This window comes from Anolis carolinensis, chromosome 1 (genome assembly GCF_035594765.1).
Source record: "Anolis carolinensis isolate JA03-04 chromosome 1, rAnoCar3.1.pri, whole genome shotgun sequence".
In the NCBI taxonomy this organism is placed as follows: domain Eukaryota; kingdom Metazoa; phylum Chordata; class Lepidosauria; order Squamata; family Dactyloidae; genus Anolis; species Anolis carolinensis.
Genome location: NC_085841.1, coordinates 326,727,750 through 326,749,231, shown reverse-complemented (window position 1 = coordinate 326,749,231; position 21,482 = coordinate 326,727,750).

The following is a 21,482-nucleotide window of genomic DNA, read 5'->3' as shown; positions in this document are numbered from 1 at the left end:
ATCACATTATCCCTGGTTTGCCTTGGGGCAAACATTTATACAGTTCTCCTTCAGAATTAGAAGAACATTATAATTCATTAGTCACAGTGTGAGCATGATGCTATCTTCACATACATACTTGGAGTGATTGCACAAATGCTAAATACACTTTGGATACAAGTGTCATGCAGTTTAGACACAGCTTCACCAGGTCTCACCTTCTGATTCAACCCTACTAATGGTATTAGTCACAGGAGAAAAGATTTCTTAATTATATTGATTCATCTTTATTATTATATGTGAATTAAATAATCATGATTCATGTATTTCATTATTACATCTATATATTATTGTTGTTGTTATAATTATTAAAATAGTATGATGTCATAAATAGTGCCACTCATATTTGCAATTAAGGCACCATTGAAAGGACTGCAGATGTCTGCTGAAACCAGACATCAGAGTCTACACTGCCATATAATCCAGGCTTTTTGTGTGTCAGGAGTGACTTGAGAAATTGCAAGTTGCTTCTGGTGTGAGAGAATTGGCTGTCTGCAAGAACGTTGCCCAGGGGATGCCCGGATGTTTTAATGTTTTTACTATCCTTGTGGGAGGATTCTCTCATGTCCCCGCATGGAGCTGGAGCTGATAGAGGGAGCTCATCTGTGCTCTCCCTGAGGTGGATTCGAACCGGCAACCTTCAGGTCAGCAACCCAACCTTCAAATCAATCAGTCCTGCCAGCACAAGGGGCTCCATATAATCCTGTTCAAAGCAGATAATCTGGATTTTATTTTACAGTGTAGATAGCACCTAAGAAGCCAGTCAGCTGAATCCAAGTGAGTTAGTTCCAAATTACTACATATCGGATGCTGAACAATACTGAGTTCAGTATTCTCCCTCCAGCATGACACAGTGAGAAACTCTGTTGCCCGAGGACTTTACAGATGTTCTTATTAACGCTTTTCATACAATACCTCAAATTCAGAAGGAAATTGCTTGTGTCCTTGTTCTGTGCCCTGCGCTCCAGTGCCTTGGAATTTTTAGAGGTTGGTGCAGCTATCTGGGTTCTAAAGTGAGTTTTGGTAAGTTAAATGAGGAGATGTAGCGTCAGTGATGGGGCTCCATCATTGCAGCTACATCTGAGAGGACCTCAGCCATAGTTCATATTTTCTTTCTAAAGGAAACTGAACTTTTAATGGCTTCTGAATTAATTTTTGATGTTTATTACGCCACTCCCACATCCCAATTCATGAGCCTAAACTAGCCTCTGTTTTTGCTCAATTTGTTTTGGCTTCATTAATTCATTCATTTAATACAACTCAAAAATGTAGTCCACTTTACTTCTTGCTGGTTTCTGTAAACCCCATCTTGGGAAAGGCAGTACCTCCTCCTGTGGAAGAGTGAAGGAACTTTGGCTTTTGAGATTATGTCTACCACCTGCAGTTTTATGGGCATTTATATTTAAAAAAATATTTAAACTTTCCCCCAATTAATTGGGCATGCCTTTTAAGTAAATTAAAAAGGTTTAACCAAACTGACTAATAAATCACATTTTTCATTTCTCTCCTCTTTTGATGTACATTTACAAACATATTATTCAGAACAAAATGCAAGTTTATTCTTCAGGTATAAAATGATAGAATAATTGAATGTTTGACCTTTAACTATATCACTCTCCAAGGCGACATGCAGAAAACAATGAATTCTGTATGCTAACCAAACTGATTGGTGAGCCTATTTCTATACATAGACTCAAATATATTTTATGCTGAGGGAAGAAAAGGCTTTCTTTACACTGCTTATCTTAGAAGAGGAAAAAGTGTATACAATTGAATATACAATTGAGCAGTATACAATGTGCCAGTATAAATTAGTATCTTGCCTCATTGTTCATAGCAATGTAAAGAGTCTGTACGGAGCACTTAACTATTGTGTTAGAGAAGTAAGGAAACGGAATCTACCAAGCAGAAATGGCTTATGTCTGAATAAAAAATATATATCTTTAAGAGAGATACAATGTGTTTGGAACCCTGAGGGTTAATGAGAGGTAAGCTGGTGAAGGGGGAGATGAGATGAAGGGAATAAAAGAAGCTGAATAGATGAAAGAAGTGATTCAATGGGAAGCATTGTTGGTAACAGCTAGGTGTCCGAAACAAACAGAAAAATGGGAACTGCTTTAACATCAGGAGGATTTTTTTTTAAAAAAAAATAGAACTTATACCACATATTAAAAAGAAAAAGGAAATAAGGTATAATAAAAGGCTTTCAGGCTTTTACAATAGATATCTATAAAAAAAATAAAGAAAGCAAGGGAGAAAAAGCAGAAAAATTGAATTCCTCTCTAAAGGTATCTCTGAAAGAAAGCTTCATTGTCCCCCTTTTCACATCAAGAATTTAATTTTGCATTCCCTTTGTCCATCTAGAGATACATATCCAGTTTCCTTGCTCCGGTTTCTATTACTCCCTCCCTGCCCCATGTTTTAGATAGTCGGTCTATATTGAGGAGGTGGTTTAGTTCAAAATTTAGGAGACATTGCTGTCATACATTATGTGTTCTGCCCTTGATTTCTGCCTATTCTTTTACACTGAGCTTGGGGAAAAAGAAAACTTTTTGTTTTACCAAACTCTGGGGGGGGGGGGGGGGGGGAGGCTGGCTGATTTATTTCTCCTTATTTTGATAGTACTTGTGAATAACATGCGACTAGTTCATTAAGATCCAAATCCAAATCTAGATTATATTTCCTGAGAGAGTGACACATTGATTAGAAACCACTGTTAATGAATCCCTAATTAACCCACTTTTCATAACTTTTCCCTAACAAATTCACTTGGAAGACATCCAAAATGCCTTGTTTATGTAGGTTCAATGGGCAAAATCCAACTGTTAGTCCAATTAAAGAAAACTCCTTGAATCAATGGAATTTGCATACATATTCCCAAGTTGACTTCCCAAGTTTCCATGGATCCAATGAGTCTGCTGTAATTCAGATTAACAATTGGATTAGTTCCAATAAGTGTATAATCACTTATTAAGAATTGTGAGCAAGTACTTTATAGTGAAACCATATTTAACAAGGGTTAACTAAAAAGGCAACAGTATGCATGCATGGTTCCACTTTTTCCATTTCTCCAAGTGCCAGATAGGATGAGTGTGGATTTGAAAGAGGTCATACTGGCCTATGGCGATTTATAATATTATTATGCAGTTAAAATATGAAGGTTTATCATGCACTATGGCAGACCTGAAACATTATTAGTCAACCAAATGCATTGTTTGATATCAGCTGACTCAAGAGAGACACCCTTTCATCACATTCCTCTTAACTGATAGAGAATTCTCCAAAGTCATGCAGCATTCTGTTCCTCATTCAAAAATTGGAATCTCCAAAAAAAAATAGTACATTACTGGGGATAGCACTCTATACTAGCATAGTATTTAAATATAAAGTCGGCTTTTTGCATTTATGTGAGGATTTGCTTAATTACTCCAGGGTTTGATAAATATGTTATCTCTAGGAATTTCTAGTTCCTCCATTGTGAGTAAACTCCATTGAAAATTGACTATAGGGCTCATCCAGGCAAGCCCAAAAACCAGGTCCTGCCTCGGTTTTTACAAAATGACATCCAAATGACGCCTTTGGTAAAAAAAAATTAATTCAGAACAAACCAAGGTTTCCTTCCTGAAAGGCTCGGGTCTAATGGGGTATTGGGCCTGTGGAGACTCACTCCCAGACAGTCCCAGAGTCCAAAAGTACAGGATGGCGCCCAACCCCTCCCCCCAAGCCCCAAAAATGTACTTACAAGGTCCCTGGTCATCATAACTCTTTTCTCCTGGCACCAAAAATGATACGTGAGGAGACCGGGGGGGGGGGGATTTTCCTCAGTCATCACTCATGAAAAAGATGTACAGTAGTTAAGAAACCAAAAGAAGTATAGTATTTGGAAAGGAAACCAAGAAATAACTAGGTAAGATCTCCAAGTGCAAAGAGATAACATTGAATACCAAAGTCAGAATAATTTTGTCCATAACATTTCCAATTTCTGTTGGATGAAGCTAGAAAGAAGCTGCTGTTGCCAGGCTAAGGGATAGGCTGAGCAGTGCCATTGATACAGAAGTCTTGGAAATCTCTCTTTTTCCCACTTTTAAAAGAGCTCAGAAACCAAAGTAGAAAAATCATGATAATAGACTGTCCAAGTTCAAGAATCAGAATAAATCAAATAAAGCTCAGCTAAAGAAGTCCGTGATAAGCGTGAGTGTCATAAATCTGAGATGTATAACAGCAAAGTCTGATTGTCATAACATGGACTGAAGTTGTTTTTTCGCTGCCAGTCAAGAAGATGCTTGCCTGCTTTTAATGACATAACACTCAGGCTACATCCACACTGATCATTTCATGCACTTTGAAGCTGGCTTTAAACTGTAGTGGACGAACAACAATCTTACATAAAAGTAAGCAAAGTGCTGTGTGGTTCGTGTAATCACCATCCTCAGACTGGTTCAATTATTTCCTATGCAAGAATCTGCACCATGAAAGCACTTTCTTCAGTAATGGTTTGAAACTACATTCATCGGTCAGTGTAGATGAGGCCTCAATTCACTCTTCATCTAAATGTCCATTAGCATTTAGAGAGTGCATCTCACAGCTGTGGCTTTTTGCTGTGCCTGAGGATCTGTGTCAAACAATTTGTCCTCTTTCATGAGTGCTCAGAGGTCTCTACTCCAGCTTCCTTTCTTGTTGAACTTGGGTTGGACTTGGGTGCTTATCAAACTGAACTGCTGAAAGTAAACTTAACTGTTGTAAATCTTCTTCATCTTCCAAGGAAGAGAACCTCCTGGGGAGGGGACATGAAACTCTCCTTCATAGGGTCACCATACGTCAAAGCCAACATGATGACACATAAGAGCAACAAGAATAGTATTACCTCAAATACTATATTTTTCTACTCATATCTAGCACAGTTCTTTTTGTGTGTGTGGAAGGGGAAAGATACGAATAAAGCCATTCTTCAACCACCTCTGAAACTTCCTGGCCCATTTTGTTACAGGCCAGTGGATATTCTGTCACCAACTTCTCTGTCTATATTACTTTAAAAGGCAGAATTTAACCTAATGAGAGCTAATACAGGCAGTGCTCTTTTCCACCTCCTGTGTGTGTGTGTGTGTGTGTGTGTGTGTGTGTGTGTGTGTGTGTGTACACGCACCAGCCATCAGAAAACTGGCTACAGTAGAGGTCAGTCTGGGAAGAATGCCAAATGCTCTGGAATGTAAATGAAAGAAAAGAAAACATACTTGTTCTTTAGAGCTGAAGGCATCAATAGATTCTGGAGAATAAATAAATGATGACATGAACTTTGGATGAGGCAGGTACATTAGATGAGCACTGACTTCTAAAACATTGCAGGCAGTGTTGAGGAAAGAAGTTTAATTGTATAAGAGACAGTATATTACACATCTAGTGTACAACTCAATTCTGAACTAGTCCATTTTGATTGGTCAACAGACAACCTGAGTGGACATAACAAGCAAATAAATGAAAATAAAGTCCAAATCAGGGTGCTTTTGGCATCTCTCCACCACTATCTATCTATCTATCTATCTATCTATCTATCTATCTATCTATCTATTTATTTCTCGCTTTTCTCCACCCCAGAGGGGACTCAAAGCAGCTTACAAACATTAAAATGCATCTCAACAAAATCAATAATCTCAAACATGAGCAGTTACAACACATATCAATCAGTTAAACAGATTAAAACCAAATAAAATGTTGAGTCATGATTTCATAACCAAATCGTTTTCCAAAATCCATAGTCCCTTATTCAAGACGTGAAAGTCTCATTTCGTAGTTTCCTATTCACCAAACGCCTGTGAGAAGAGCCATGTTTTACGGGTTTTTTTCTCTCTTTTTAAAAAATATATTTTTTATTGAAGTTTTACCTTATAAGATAGAGTAAATTAACATCAAAAGAGTGAGAACATTTGGTTGTATAGAAAGTAGGAAAACTGCGATTAAAAAAGGATCAAAAAGGGAGAGAGAGAGAAAAAAACCAAAAACCAAAAACAAAGCTAAAGTCTCTCTCTCTCTCTCTCTCTCTCTCTCTCTCTCTCTCTCTCTCTCTATATATATATATATATATATATATATATATATATATATATGAACAAATGGCGATATAAAAATGCAAAAGTACTTGGCAAAGAAACACACCAAAAAGCAAAAGCAAAAGCAAAAAAGCATTAGCACTGGCATTAAACACTTCGAGTAAGGTTGCTAGGTTAGAAGCAGCTGACATTGGTAATGTTCTAACAAAGAACTGCCAAAAACTGTTAAAGTTAAACTAAACAATCATTGTTGTTCCAGTACAACAGTTGGAAAATATAATAATAATAATAATAATAATAATAATAATAATAATAATAATAGTCAGGATTTCCAAGCAGTATGTCATCATGTGATTAACAGAGACATATAGAAGAATAATATAACGTGCATTTATGATAAGTCTATATTTCATTAAGGCTAGTAATAAATCATGTTCTTACTCCTAGAATAGTATATTTTGCTTTTTAGTACATTAAGAATACTTTTTAATGTATTTCCTTAGATGGTAGAATATAAATGCCTGCATTTCAGGCAGAATTATCCTATGGTTTGTTGTATCACTTTTTTATTTTAGGAATGTTCTTTTGTTAAATAAAATAAAGCATAATTAATTATAATATGCAGGCAGTGAGTCAGAGCATTTCTACAGATATATAGATTAGGATGTCTTAATGAAAATACCAATGTTGAATCCATCCTGTTCTAATTATACTATCTATTGTTCCAGAGGTCATCAATTAAACAGTCTAGCTCCCTGCTTTTCCAGTAAAGCACTCCAGTAAGATATCCCAGAGATCTCCATGCTTATTCAGATATTCCCAGGAATATAACAATTTCTCCATAAATATGCTCAGTTAGTTTTCTATTTTGCACAAGGTCCAGAATCCCTTGAAATACACCTGAATTATCTGCTTATTTTCACTGTTTCGCAAACTTTTCTTAAAACCAGGAGGAATGGGGCCTGCTTGATGTCACTAGAGAGGGAGTTCCACAGCCAAGGGGCCACCACTGAGAAGGCCCTGTCTCTTGTCCCAACCAGTCGCACTTGCAAAGAGGCTGGGACAGAGAGCAGGGCCTCCCCAGTTGATCTTAAAGCTCTTATAGGACCAAATCTGTATAGGGCATTATAGGCCAAGACCAGCACTTTGAATTGGGCTCGGTAGCAGACTGGTAGCCAGTGGAGCTGATGTAACAAAGGAGTAGTATGCTCCCTGTACCCCACCCCAGTTAGAAATCTGGCTGCCGCCCATTGGACTAATTGAAGTTTTCGGGCCATCTTCAAAGGCAACCCCACGTAGAGCATGTTGCAGTAGTATATACAAGATGTAACAAGAGCATGGATCACCGTGGCCAAGTCTGATTTCCCAAGGTATGGGCGCAACTGGCACACAAGTTTTAATTTAATTGGAGCACAAAAGATGCTGTTTTGATTAAACACCCACCACTATTCCTGATATGCTGCCCTAAAATTCTGATTCATGCTACTACTGATAAGGCTGATAAGAATAGATATACTTAAGTAATTGCAAATGCTTTTAAGATTTAACAAAGAAAATAACCCTTGTATACAAAGTAGTTATAGAAATCTGCTAGAGACAGATGAGCAAGTGTAGATGAATGGGTTAGAGACTACATGTTAGGTAGGATGTTTAAGATTATAATGAATACAGTACAAGGGATAGAATTCTGTATAAGTGAAAATATTTCTGAAATGTCTTTATAACGCCTTAGCAGATAATATGAAATTATGAAGTAACCTAAGGATGATAATGAGGTGTATAATGGATAAAGAAGACTTGGTTCATATGTTAAATGGTTTTGGAGAATGATGTGCCTACGCATGTTGCTTATTACTGAGCCTGTAAAAGCATATAAAAAGTTTTTTTTCAAGCCTATAGAAAATAATAGAGAGATAAGGGTTCAGTCCTTATGCGAAAGTGCCTATGAAAGTAAAACCACACAAAATGATGCAATGATTACCTTACATGCAATGTAATATTACATAGGGAAGCTTAAATGCCAACACATTATCATGCTTCTCCTACGGGGAATATATATGTATATCTATGAATACTTATAATAAATAGTTTTAAAAGTACTAACATTGCTAGCACAATTCCTATATAAATATACTGGAATCCCAAGACTTTAAAATGCTTAAGTGATGTTTCAAAACCATCATATTCCCACTTACCCTTTCTTGAATATGTTTATTTTTAAATAAATAATCAGAAGGGACTGAACTGAATTGGGACTGTGGGGGGTGAGTTCACCAAATCCAATATTTTCTCACATTTTGCCACAATTTGCTATGAGAGGAAAGCAACTTTTGTTTTCATTGCCTTTCCAATCAACGCCTTTCTTCTTATCCATTTGGCATCTTTCTTGCAGTTGTTTATATTGGAACCATGAAAATTGCATGCTCTCTTGAATTTTTAGATGAGCTTTTTGTTGTTTGATTAATACCTTTTATAGATGGGCCATTGATCTCCCCCCCCCCCATCTCTGACCAATGGAAGGCTTCTTTGGTGGATGTCCACAAGATATTTTTAAGTAGAGTCTTGAGTTGTACTTTTTCTGTACTCTGATAGCGTATTTCTTAGCAGGTGGCTCTTAAAATTAGAGTCATTTTTTCATATATTAAGTATTCATACCATCCATATCTTAAACCATGTCCATCTAATGTTAGTAATCATTTATTACCTAGAGTTATCTATTCTTTCATCCAAACTAAAGCTGCAGCTTAGTATTGCTTAATGTTTGGTAGAGCCATACCTCAGCTAGATATTCTTCCCAGCAAAGAAAGGCCTAGAATGATAGAATCATAGAGTTGGAAGACACCTCACGGGACAGCGAGTCCAACCCCCTGCCAAGAAGCAGGAAAATGACATTCAAAGCACCCCCGACAGATGTCCGAACGGCTCTCACAGTTAGGAAGTTCTTCCTAATGTTCAGGTGGAATCTCCTTCCCCTATAGTTTGAAGCTGTTGTTCCACATCCTAGTCTCCAGGGCAGCAGAAAACAAGCTTGCTCCCTCCTCTCCTACAGGAAAGGGGATTCCACCTGAACACGAGGAAGAACTTCCTGACTGTGAGAGAGAGCTGTTCAGCAGTGCCCAGTTCCAGTGGTACACGATATTTCAATTGCTGCTTTATTTATTTATTTATTTATTTATTCCATTCCATTTATTCTTTCTCTTGGAGTAGGATTCAAAGCAGCTCATAAAACAAATAAGTTAAAACCTAACTTCTTTGTGAGAATTTCATTGGGAACCTTCTCAAAGGCTTTGCTGAAATTGAAATATGCTATATCCACAGCATTCCCTTCAGCTACCAATATTATAATTCTATCAAAAAAAAAGAGAGAGAGAGAGAGAGAAAGATAAACCAACATGACTTATTTTCTGAGAGACTTTTAGTGAGCATGGAATTCCTGTCTAAATGCTTACAGACTGTCTGTTTATCTTCTGTAGTATTGATCTCAGGCTGACTAGGCAATAATTGCAAATACAGTAGACTCTCACTTATCCAATTTAAATGGGCCGGCAGAACGTTGGATAAGCGAATATCTTGGATAATAAGGAAGGATTAAGGAAAAGCCTATTAAACATCAAATTAGGTTATGATTTTACAAATTAAGGACCAAAACATCATGTTATAAATCAAATTTGACAGAAAAAGTAGTTCAATATGCAGTAATGCTATGTGGTAATTACTGTATTTTCGAATTTAGCACCAAAATATCACAATGTATTGAAAACATTGACTACAAAAATGCGTTGGATAATCCAGAACGTTGGATAAGTGAGACTCTACTGTATCCTCTTTTCCCTTTTTGAAAGATGGGGACCACCTTTGCCTTCCTCCAGTCTGCTGGAACTTCAGTTCTCCAGGAATTCTCAAATCTGATGGCCTCTGGTTGTGAAATTACTTCTCTCAGTTCTTTTACTACCTTGAATGTGATTCATTTGGCCCTGGGGACTTGAATTCATTTAGATTAGCCTGATATTCCTGTGCTGCTCTTTTACATATTCTGTGCTGCTTTTCCTCTATTGCATCCTCTGCTCCATTATCTCCAAGTGTGTTAACCATTCAGCAGAACAATGAACAAAGGTGTTGAGTAATTATACTTTTTCCTCTGCCACCTATTAGTATTTTATTTGTACATAGTTGTCCAACCATTTCCTTGTTCTTTCTTTGCCACAGACACAACGAAAAATATGTTTTACTGTTTTCAGCCTCTCTAGCAAGCCTTTTATTGTTTTTAACCTTCATGGCATTCTACGCCAGTGATTCCCAACCTCTTGGCCTCCAGGTGTTTTGGACTTCAGCTCCCACAGTTCCCAACAGTTGGTAAGCTGGCTGGGATTTCTGGGAGTTGAAATCCAAAACACCTGGAGGCCCAAAGATTGGGAACAACTTCAACTTTCTGGACCATGAAATTGTCTACAAGGCACATGAAGAGTTTGTTGGATCTGATATTCTTGGCAGAGTTCATCTTCCAAGATTTTAACAAATATTAGGATAATTAAAATATCCCATTACTGCTACATCTCTCCTCTCTGAATGTGTGGTAATTTGTTCTAGGAAGTCAACATCCAAGTCCTCAGTCTGGCTTGGAAGTCTGGACTCCCACAATGACATTCCTGTTGTCCTTCTTCTTTTTGCACCACCAGATAATGAAGAATGGATTAGGCTACTGCATGCTGCTTGCATGACAGAGATTAGAGGGGGGAAACAGGATATTTCCCTCAAAGCATTTATTACCCTAATGAATTAAAGACAGAAAAGTAAGTTTCTAAACTCTGAAACATATTCAGATAACCATGTTTATTTGGAAGTAAAGTTTTAAACTATATTCTATGGAATAGGCTTTTAAATAGGCAGGATTTACCTGGGTGTAAGGTCCACTGGAAGGTAATTCTATTGAAACTATCATGGGTGGTGACAAGTGTTACAGATAGATACATGGACTGATTTTGGGTTGCATCCATACATATTAGTTGAGGAAATAAAGCATGAATGAATACAATGCATTTTAAATGAATGAACCAAAAGATCCCATTCACTTCACAAAGAAAGCTCTCAGGAAAGTACCTTAATGTTATTTTCAGTCTTTTAAGAAACATGTAGTCCCATGAATGCATTAAATATGATCAGATGCACGTGGTGTATGCATAGTAGAGATGCTTTCTCCATCTCTCTTCCTGGAGTGCTTGAACTGCAAAACAGCCGTGTCAGAACTCAGATGGTTAACATTCGTTTCTTGCTGTTTTATTGCATATTACTGTGGGCTCCCGAGCAGCAGGAGCAGATTCAAGCAATTACAATCAAGTCAGGGCACATGCCGTGGCTGAGCGACACGATCATGATGAGGATACTGATGAGGCACTTATCGAAAACCCCACATCATCCACACTCATCAGCCACAACATGTCACCCCAAATGAGGCATCAGCTGCCTTCAGAAGGCTCATTGCAAACTGTTTACAGCTTTCTTTGGGTCCACTTTTGATTTTGCAGTCAGGGCTTAGTTCAAACAGCAGCTGAATGGCAGGGCCAAGTCCCAGGGCTCAGTTAGTGCCGCTTCCTCCTTTGGCTGCTGCCAGGCTCTGGCACAACCACACAATGAGCTGCGGAAAAAGGTGCTTTCTCTTTCCACAGATAATGCAATAATTATGGGTCTTCTACTAAACATAGCCTAACATTGGAGGAGGGGGAAGGAGAAATAATAAGTAAGGTGTGCGGAGAGGAGGGGGAGAAGAAAAGAAAAGAAAGAAGAATTGAAGGAGGAAGGAGGGAAACCTATACACTACAGCCGCTTTATTCATTGGGAATACTCTGGAAACAAGAAACTGGATAATAGTGAACCTTATTGAAATGAATTACTTCTGCCACATGTTACCATAGATTCATCCTGGGGAACCAAAACATTTCCTAGAGAGTATCCATTTTAGGAATTTGCTAGGTCATTCAACATGACTCTATGGTAACTTCCAGCAGAAGCATACCATAGAACGAGCTGGAGAATCTAAACAATTTCTAGAGAAAAAAATATTTTATCAGATTTTGGTAGATGAAACTATAGGTATTGATCCCACAGGTAGCAGGAATCATACTGTATAGTCAAACCATAAGAATGAAAGATGATTAATTAGTGTACTGAATGCAACTGGCATATTTGACACTAATCCTATACCCAGTTACATAAGAATAAAGTCAACTGCCTGCGGCCAAAGTACCCAAAAGGCGCCAGATCTCATTTGATATTGGGAACTTGTCAGAGTCAGCCTTGATTAGCACTTTGATGGGGGGGGGGGGGTGCCAAGGAACACGAGCTGCTGCAGGCTATGTTTCAGAGGAATCAACAGGCAAAACCACTTCTCAGTATTCCTTGCCTAGGAAAATGTTATGTAATTCTTGGGGTTACCTTGGTGACCTAAAGAAACATATGCACACACAAAGTCTACTGACTTTCTTGGGATTTACATCTGAGTGGACTTAGGGAGATAAATCTCAAATTGAAATAGTGTTCAATAGTACAGATCATATAAGGGCAGGCTAGACTGCCTATTTGTGATCTCTGATGCGTTTACATTTTAAACTTATTGTTCAATTCTGTTCCATTATATGCATGAAAAAAATATATGTGTTTAAACATACAATTTAATTTTTTGAAATATATTATCTCAAAATGACATTTAAATGCATATTTCAAGATGTTTAAAACTGCTTGCTGAGAGCTTTGTCACAATATTTCGAGAAACAAAATCTCTAAATTCAGATTAGGTGAAGAGACAAAGATTAGGGCTGGATCTACCCTGCCATATAATACAGTTTCAGAATGTGGATTAACTGTACTGAACTGGATTGTATGGCAATGTAGACTCATATAATCCAATTCAATATAGGTAATCCACATTCTGAAATTGCATTATATGGCAATGTAGAACCACCCTAAGTCACTTTCTACAGAAAATTTGCAAGGATCAAATTGCTGAAGTTCCTCAACATTTTTAACTGCATGTAGGACTGCAGTTGTTGCTGTTGTTGTTCTTGCTGTTGTTGTTATTATTATTGACACAACAACATTGTATGACACAGCAAACAAGATAGATATGCTGTATTTCATATCACAAAATCACAAGTCGAACACTTCCCAAGCGTCTAGGACTGTGTCATGTATTTTCAGATGATGCACACAGATCCAAGTAGGGTGGCCTTTTGCAGTTGGCAGATCTTAATTTTGTCATTATTATTATTATTATCATTATTATTATTATTATTATTATTATTATTATTATTATTATTATTATTGTATGACACAGCAAACAAGATAGATATGCTGGATTTCGTATCACTAAATCACAAGTCGAACACTTCCCAAGTGTCTAGGACTGTGTGATGTATTTTCGGATGATGCATGCAGATCCCAGTAGGGTGGCCTTCTTTTTCTTTCCCAAAGGACTCAAAAACTCAAAGCTGCAGTTATCTTGGAAGTTCCACTTACGTCAATCAAACAGATCTGAAAATATATAGTAATGGAATGATGAACAATAGTCTTTTTTGAAGACACAAATCCAGATTTATAAAGTCCACCATAGCAATGTGTAGAAATCTATATTGCTGTTATCAAGGAAAACAATTGCACAGATCAGATCATTAGTAGATACGGGGCAATGACAAACAATGGATCTTTCAAAGTGATGTGAAGATCAAGGCCTTAACTTTGCATAAGGAAGATTGTAAACAGAATTGCTGGCAATTGTGTGTGTATCTTCAAGTCACCAGCTGACTTACTGAGGTGCAACTCCATGAATCTCATAAGATTTTCTTGGGCAAGGAATACTCAGGGGTGGCTGGTCAGTTTCTTCATTTGAAATACAGCCTACAGCACCAGATATCCTTGGCAGTCTCTCAACCAAGTACTAACAAGGCCCAATCCTACTTAGTTTCTAAGATCAGATGGGATCTGGTGTCCTACAGAGGACAAGAAAAAGTTTCCTGTGACCTGGAACATTTTTTGTTTGGCCTACATGCTTCTTCGGTTATTTCCTCTGATCAGTGGTGCTTCCCCTTGAACTGAGCTGTGCTTTCAAAGTAGGAAAGCTGTAGTGCGGGATTCATTTGTGATCTACAGACAGGAGAAATCCTGCATGCAATCAAATTATACTGGTTAATACAAAATGGTATAGTGCATAAGTCTGAGCTGTGCTTTCTATGCTTTGTGTGAAAATGTCCAAATCTAAGCTGCCCCCCCCCCCCGACGTGGGGCCTTATCATACACTGACTTTCCACAGTTTCTAAACACTTAAAAGACATTTTAAAGACAGAGTCCCACAAAACCCATCAAATGGAGTAAGAATGCTTCCATTGGGTGCCCGTGATACTCTGTTTCTAAAATGTGTAGAAATTGAGATTTTTGGAGTCAGGGAGCAATTGACTCCAGAAATCCCCATTTACATAGAAACAGCTAAAGGCTCTTATTTTAAGGTGGAATGGAAACTTTTAGATTTTTCTGTTTTACATCATTTTGGTGACATAAAAGTGTGGGCATTCCTGTGGGTGGTCTTTAAATGTGCCTCGATGCTCATTTTGTCACCATAAATAATTTTGCATTCAACTTTAACTGTAAATTTAAAATAAAATCTTCAGAAAATATGCAATTTCAATATATCTCTAATTTTCTGTAGTTATATTTTCCCATTTTGTAGACCTGGGATTCGCAATAGCAAAGTTTCCCTTTTTTATAAAAAGAAAGAAAATGATATGGGCGGAGACTACACTTCCCCGTGTGATTGTTCACCAAGCGGAGGGTTTGTCTAGAAATGGACAAAGTCCATCACGTGTGATGGAGGTGAATAAATTATCATTTTTTCTTAAAAACAAAGAGGCACAAAATGCTACAGTAAGAAGACAATTCCCCCACTTTCTGTTCCAAATGGTATGAGATCCCTGATCTGTTCTTGTCATTGAACCTGTACCAAAGCTGTATTGGTGGAAATCATTTCCAAGCTGGAATTCAGTCCTGTTTAGAAGATACCAATATATTGACCAATGAGATAGATAGATATAAAGCAACTTTCCTTTTTCCCCAAGGAAAGGCAATATTTCCTCTCTCTGACTTAGCACATGTATAGACAAACAGCCCAAACATTTGCTGGAAGTCCATGATTACTTCTTGACACCAAGCCTTACATTATGCAATATGGGGATATCACTGTGAGAGCTGTTCGACAGTGGAACTCTCTCCCCGGGGCCGTGGTGGAGGCTCCTTCTTTGGAGGCTTTTAAGCAGAGGCTGGATGGCCATCTGTCGGGGGTGCTTTGAATGCGATTTCCTGCTTCTTAGCAGGGGGTTGGACTGGATGGCCCATGTGGTCTCTTCCAACTCTACTATTCTATGATTCTATGATTCTATGATTCTATTTCAGTTGCAGCACTACAAAGCAAGATGATAAACTGATTTTGCCCAATGTTTATGTGAAATATCAGCATAACAGAATATGTTTCCAAATACACCCACAATATCTGCTTTGAACTGGGTTATCTGAGTCCACACTGCCATATAACCCAGTTTAATGTGGATTTTATATAGCTGTGTGGGAGGGGCCTTAGATGCACCCTGAGAGTATAATTTGTCCAAAGTTACCCAGTAAGTTTACATGGCCAAGTAGGGATTTGAACCCTGATCCCTAAAGCCATAGCCCAACCTTAAAAGCACTACAGTTCTTAAACTATGGGTCCATACTCCAAATGAGGGTATCCATTCTCTTAATGTTAGAGTTCCAAAAACTAGCAACAATAAAAGGTTTCTGAACACCACCTAGTGGCTGTTTTAAACCTTTACATGAATCTGGTATCAATGTGCAGTGTTTACATGGACTCTGCAGAAAATGCTTCAGCTGTACTTCATAAAAAGGAAAATCAGCCTGTTTAGCAAGTGCGTATTTATTTTCAGTAAATGTGTGATTTTACATCTATGTTATATAACTGAGTTATAACCTACAATGCTGCCAAGTTTTGTGTAGCAGCAGTTAAAATCCGTTGATTGATGACTGGATCCAACAGCTAACAATTCAACTATCAGCTAACTGAAATATAAATCAGTTATTGTCCCCCCAGTTCCCCAGACTTGTGCCTGAATGCTCATAACCATCCGTCAATCTCCCTCCCTCTCCATCCCTTTTTTTGGCCAATCCCTTCTCTAAAGAGTTTTGTGTTTTAGCCTTCAACATACCTTTGTTTTTTTTTAGCCTTTTAGATTTTATGTACATGCTTCTATGAGACTGTACCCTAGTTGTGTTGGTCTATGACCATAATAAAGATTTTAATTTGATTTGATTTCATATGTTATATACCTATATACCCAGGATCACATAAACATTTCTCAGGCAGAAAAGGGTTGCGAGTAGAAAAAGTTTAAAAGCCTTACTCTAACCCACCATAAAAAGAGATATGAAACTAAATCCCACCTGGACTCTCACAAGAAGGAAAAAGGACTAAACTGGGGCTATCATATTTTGGTGTATCATGAAATGTCATAGGCCATTAGAACAGACAATAAAAAGTAAAGCTGAGGAGAGTAGGAAAAGAGGAAAAGTGCACTACTAATGGATTAACTCAACCAAGGAAACCATAGCCCTGAGTTTTCAAGACTCATGGAGATCTCTCCTTCATAGGATGGCCCTAAGTTGATTTGACAGCACATGACAACAACAACAACAACAAGAAATATTTAATTAAATAGTAGTTAGGTGGATGTGGGATATAAGGAAAGTTAATTAGTAAAAAAAGGGGCAGAAAATCCATATAAATGGTCACTGCATCCAAGGAGTGCTCTTGCATAACAAAGAAGGCTGATGAGAATTTAGTTACAATATTATCGGTTATTCCCAATAACTGTAAAAAGTGTGAAAATCTGTAAAGCATATTGTACAACAAAGAACAGGAGAAAAAATCCTGGATGAGAACTTAGTTACATGATAATAATTTATTCCCAATTACTCTCTAAAAATGGGTGGAAATCTGCAAAAGCGTATTGCATAGAAATCAGGAAAAGGATGCAATAGAAACTTAAAAGCACGATCAAAACCACTTCCCAGCCTGTATATGGCACACTTCCCCTGATTTTCTATACAATACATTTGTATAATTATCCACTTTTTACAAAGTTGATAGAAATAACAGTTCATTATGTAGCAATGGCACAGTTTCTCTGTCTTTCCAATATGAATCGTTATGAATTATTTGCATGGCCTCTGTGTGTGTGTGTGTGTGTGTGATCTGTGATCTGTTTTGGGGGTCATCATCTAACTCTTTGTGATGCACATTCTAAATTAGGCGAGAGGGATGTGCCTTTCAAATGCAGATCATGTTTGCCTTAGAAGAGCAATGAGAACACTTGCCACTTTCAGAACATTTATGTGCCAGAAGTACTGTTAGCAGAAGAGCAGTTTAGATAAATTCAAGACTTTTTTTTTGCTGATCACAAACATTAAGCTTCACACCTGAAGCCCTCAACCCCCTGCTGCGCTCTAATCCTAGCATCATTCACTGTTAGAGACTCCAAGCGCTGCGCCCCTGCTCTCAAACATTTGATTGCCCTTCGTTTGAATGCCACCACCTGCAAAAATGCGTTTTTTATTCCCTTTGAGCTTCTCAAGGAGGAAGTAAAAAATGATAATTCATGGCAAACATTAATTAATTGTTTACAAGATGATCTTTTCTTTTTCTAACTTATGTTCGGCAGACATATTGAGCTGCGAGATTCCACTCTTCAAGTCAGAGTTTGTCAAGAGGGTTCCGTTGTTATTTATCGCTCAAGCATAGGATAGACTGGAGGTCATTGTTTCTTTAGCTCAAGTAGCCCTGTCTAGCTCTTATTTGAAGAATGGAAGCGACATGCATGAGTTGCTCCTGGTAAAAAGAACTACCGGGCGTAGGAAGAAACAGGGGATTTGACAGTGTAAATAAACATGTTCCTCTACCTTTTTGCTCCATGTGATTCTTTCTGATTTCAAAAGGTCAAGAGGCACCATGGCTGTATTTTAAAAACCTCAAATTATATTTAAGTAATGTATCACTAAACTCACACAAATCTTTCTAGAAATACAGGAACCTACTTACTTGTTTTACAGGGCACTTTTATGTATGGATTTAATGTGGGCTTACTCATAGGTAATTCTGTATAAAATGGTAGGTCTTGTGTTCAACATCCATGCAGGGCATCATTGAAGAATGCAGGTGATTAACATTAGGGTAACAAAACCTGCAATCCTAAATGCACCTATTTGGAAATAGGAACATGATCAGAGCAAGAATACTAAGGGATCAATACAAATACTTTCCTAGCTCCACATTCTGTTCCTATTAGGCTTGTGCAATTCAAGCAAAAGGAATGCCGTTTTGGGGTCCATTTTTGGCTAACCTCTCATTTTGTTTACTTGAAACTTACTCGAATTAAGAGGAGTGTTGCCGTTTTCATTCAGCAAAGATTCAGCCCATTGGCTACAATGGGAAACTTTAAAAACTCAATCCTCAGTCATTTTAAAGCTTATCTGCATGAAGCCTACCTTAGTTTTAGGCCCCATTTACAGATGCAGGCCTGCCAAGTTTCAGAACAATCCACCAATGTACTGATTTTTTAGAATTATTTTAAATTTTTACCATAACATTTTTAAAAATAAGACAAGTGGCAATAGATGATTCTGGGAATTGTAGTTGCTGCTTGTGTCCATTCTCAGCCAATCAGAGCATGGGCACAACTCGGAGCCTAGGCAACTTTTCCAAAAGAAATGGACACTTTGCTGCCAGGGAGGGAGAAAAGGCAATCCCATTTTTTCCAGGAGCCCCACAGCAGACCCCCTCCTCAGCTATATTGCAGACTTAACTCCATCCTCTCCAGTAGCCAATAAATCTGGCTTTCTTTATCTGTTTTGCCCAGCCTTTCAGTTCCCTCTTCCTTATTCTGTTTTCAGGGGATTACACAAAACAGACCACCGAATATTACAAATAACTTTCGGTCAAATTGACCCGAGCCCAAGCCTTGTTCCTATGGTTGCCATGCATTTGGCTAAAAAAACCTACAAGCCAGGCATAAGTGCAACAATTCCTCTTGATTCACATTCCTACGCAATGAATATTAAAAGACATACTGCTCCAGATATTGGAAATAGCATGCAGTATGGCCCCTGTATCTGCAGGACTCATGTCTGACATTTTTTCTTTATCCACATTCTAAAAAATATGTCATATCCAGGTTTTTCTAGGTCCTCCAGTGTAATCCCATGGTATGCTTGGGCCAGAAGTTCTTCATTTCACTAAGGTTTGCTATTATTTGCAGTTTTGCATATCCACACAGTCTGAGATATGGGGGTCTTACTGCATAGCAATCATAGCTAATAGCTATTCGTTCCAGAGGTTTGTCAAAATTCTTTCAAAACAGTCCAGGAAATTCCACGATTATGACTTGTATTTAAAAATATCTCTTTACCCACTAGTCAGCTTCACTGAATGTCCCTACATTTTGGTATTGTGAAATTCCCATTTTTGTTGTCACATGGCTTCAAATCATTTATTATTATATATGCAACCCTAAGACAGACGCAAGTTTCATCCAAGGTGCAACAGGGGGCTTCGATCTCCCCTGCACTTCCCCTGGGGGCAAAGTAAGGGGTTCCAGGCTCGCCCACAGCATGACAGGCGGGAGACTTTTGGGCTTCCCCCAGAACTGGGAGATAGTGCAAGGAAACAAGGGGTTCATACAGGTGGGGCGAAAGAGGTCCCTGATACCTTGGGAGTTCATAAGGGGCATAAGGGGACCATTTGGATCATGTTGCCCATACTCATTCATAAAGAGAGATTAATTTATAGAAGGGGAATCAATTCATCTTGAGGGAGGGGAACTGGGGTCTTTGCGGCAAAAAGCGAGATAGCAGTTTGTTTTTAAAAATGTCTAAGAGTGAAATGGCGTTGGTCCGGTACGAATCTTTGAGGCGCGGATACGGGGTTTTTCGTGGTTTCCATATCTGCAGTTTGTGGGATCACATCCCCTCGTTCACGAGGCAGCCCTGGACCTCCTTGGCCAAGCTAGTGGCAATCCGTGGCTCGGAAAGGGTTTTTTTTTTTTTGGCAGTTTCTAAATTGCAAGGGAATGGTGCAGGAGAGAGTTTTTGCAGGCTATGAGAGTGAAAGTGAAAAACCAATGTAATTTATTACTCTGGTTAAAATGTAGCGAAGGCGGCTATTGATACAATGGAGCCTTGTTTGAGAGCAGCTGCCTGTGGTTTTTGAGTTGCTGAGGCTAATCTGAAGTGGAAATACAGTGTCTCTTTGAGCCTGTGGAACTCCTGGCAGTGATCAGCTGGGTGTCAAAGCAATGTGAGTGCGGGGGCTTGCGTGTTCGACATCACCGTCCCCATCCCAAACCCAGCTGGTGGGGACGAGAGAGAGAGGGGGCCTTTTCTGCAGTTGCCCCCTGCCTCTGAAGTTGATTAAAATGGCCCCCACGCTCCCCTCTTTCAGAAAACAATTAAAAACTTACCTATGCTCCCAAGCTTATGAAGAATCAGATGTTTGAATATCTGGCTTCCACACATTGTATAATTTACTGACAGGGCTTTAAAGATGGGTATTGTTTTTATCTATTGATCTGGTCTTTTATCTTGCTTTTAATGTTGCGAATCATGTTTTATTGATTTGTTATTATATTTAGTTATGATAAATTGTTTGTATTAACTATTTTTTATTTTCATTGTGTATTTGTGTGGCATCAAATTGCTGCCATCTATGTTGTAAGCCGCCCCAAGTCCTCAAGGGGAGATGGGACGGGATATTAATGAAGTTGACTTGACTTGAAATAAACTGTTGTGCTCAAAAATACATTGCATTCTGCATCCATGGTATTTGTTATGTGGTTCTCTTAGATGTACAGGATGTTTGAAAAAGAACTTCCTAGTTTTAAGTATAAATACATTGAAATTAGGGAGTTCCTTTTCAAACACCCTGTATTTTTACTTCTATAATGGATAAGACAGGTTTTTCTTCTTTCTCAGGGGCCACCTACACTGCCATATAATCAAGTTTCTGAATCCAGCATTTCTGCTGGATTATGTTAAATTACTTATTTAAAATTTATAAAATGTAATGTATAATCTTTATTAGGTCTTTATTTAATGAGAACTTAATACCATTTGATAAACTTATAAGAGAAACTTATGCATGCTATCAATAAATATTAGCAAGATGGCTGTATAGCCAGTCCTTCATATCCATGTCTTCTCTATCCATGGTTTCAACCATCCAAGTCTTGAAAATATTTTTAAATATTCAAAAAGTAAACCTTTCATCATTTTACATAAGGGACACTATTTTACTACATCTTTTTTTAAAATAATAGG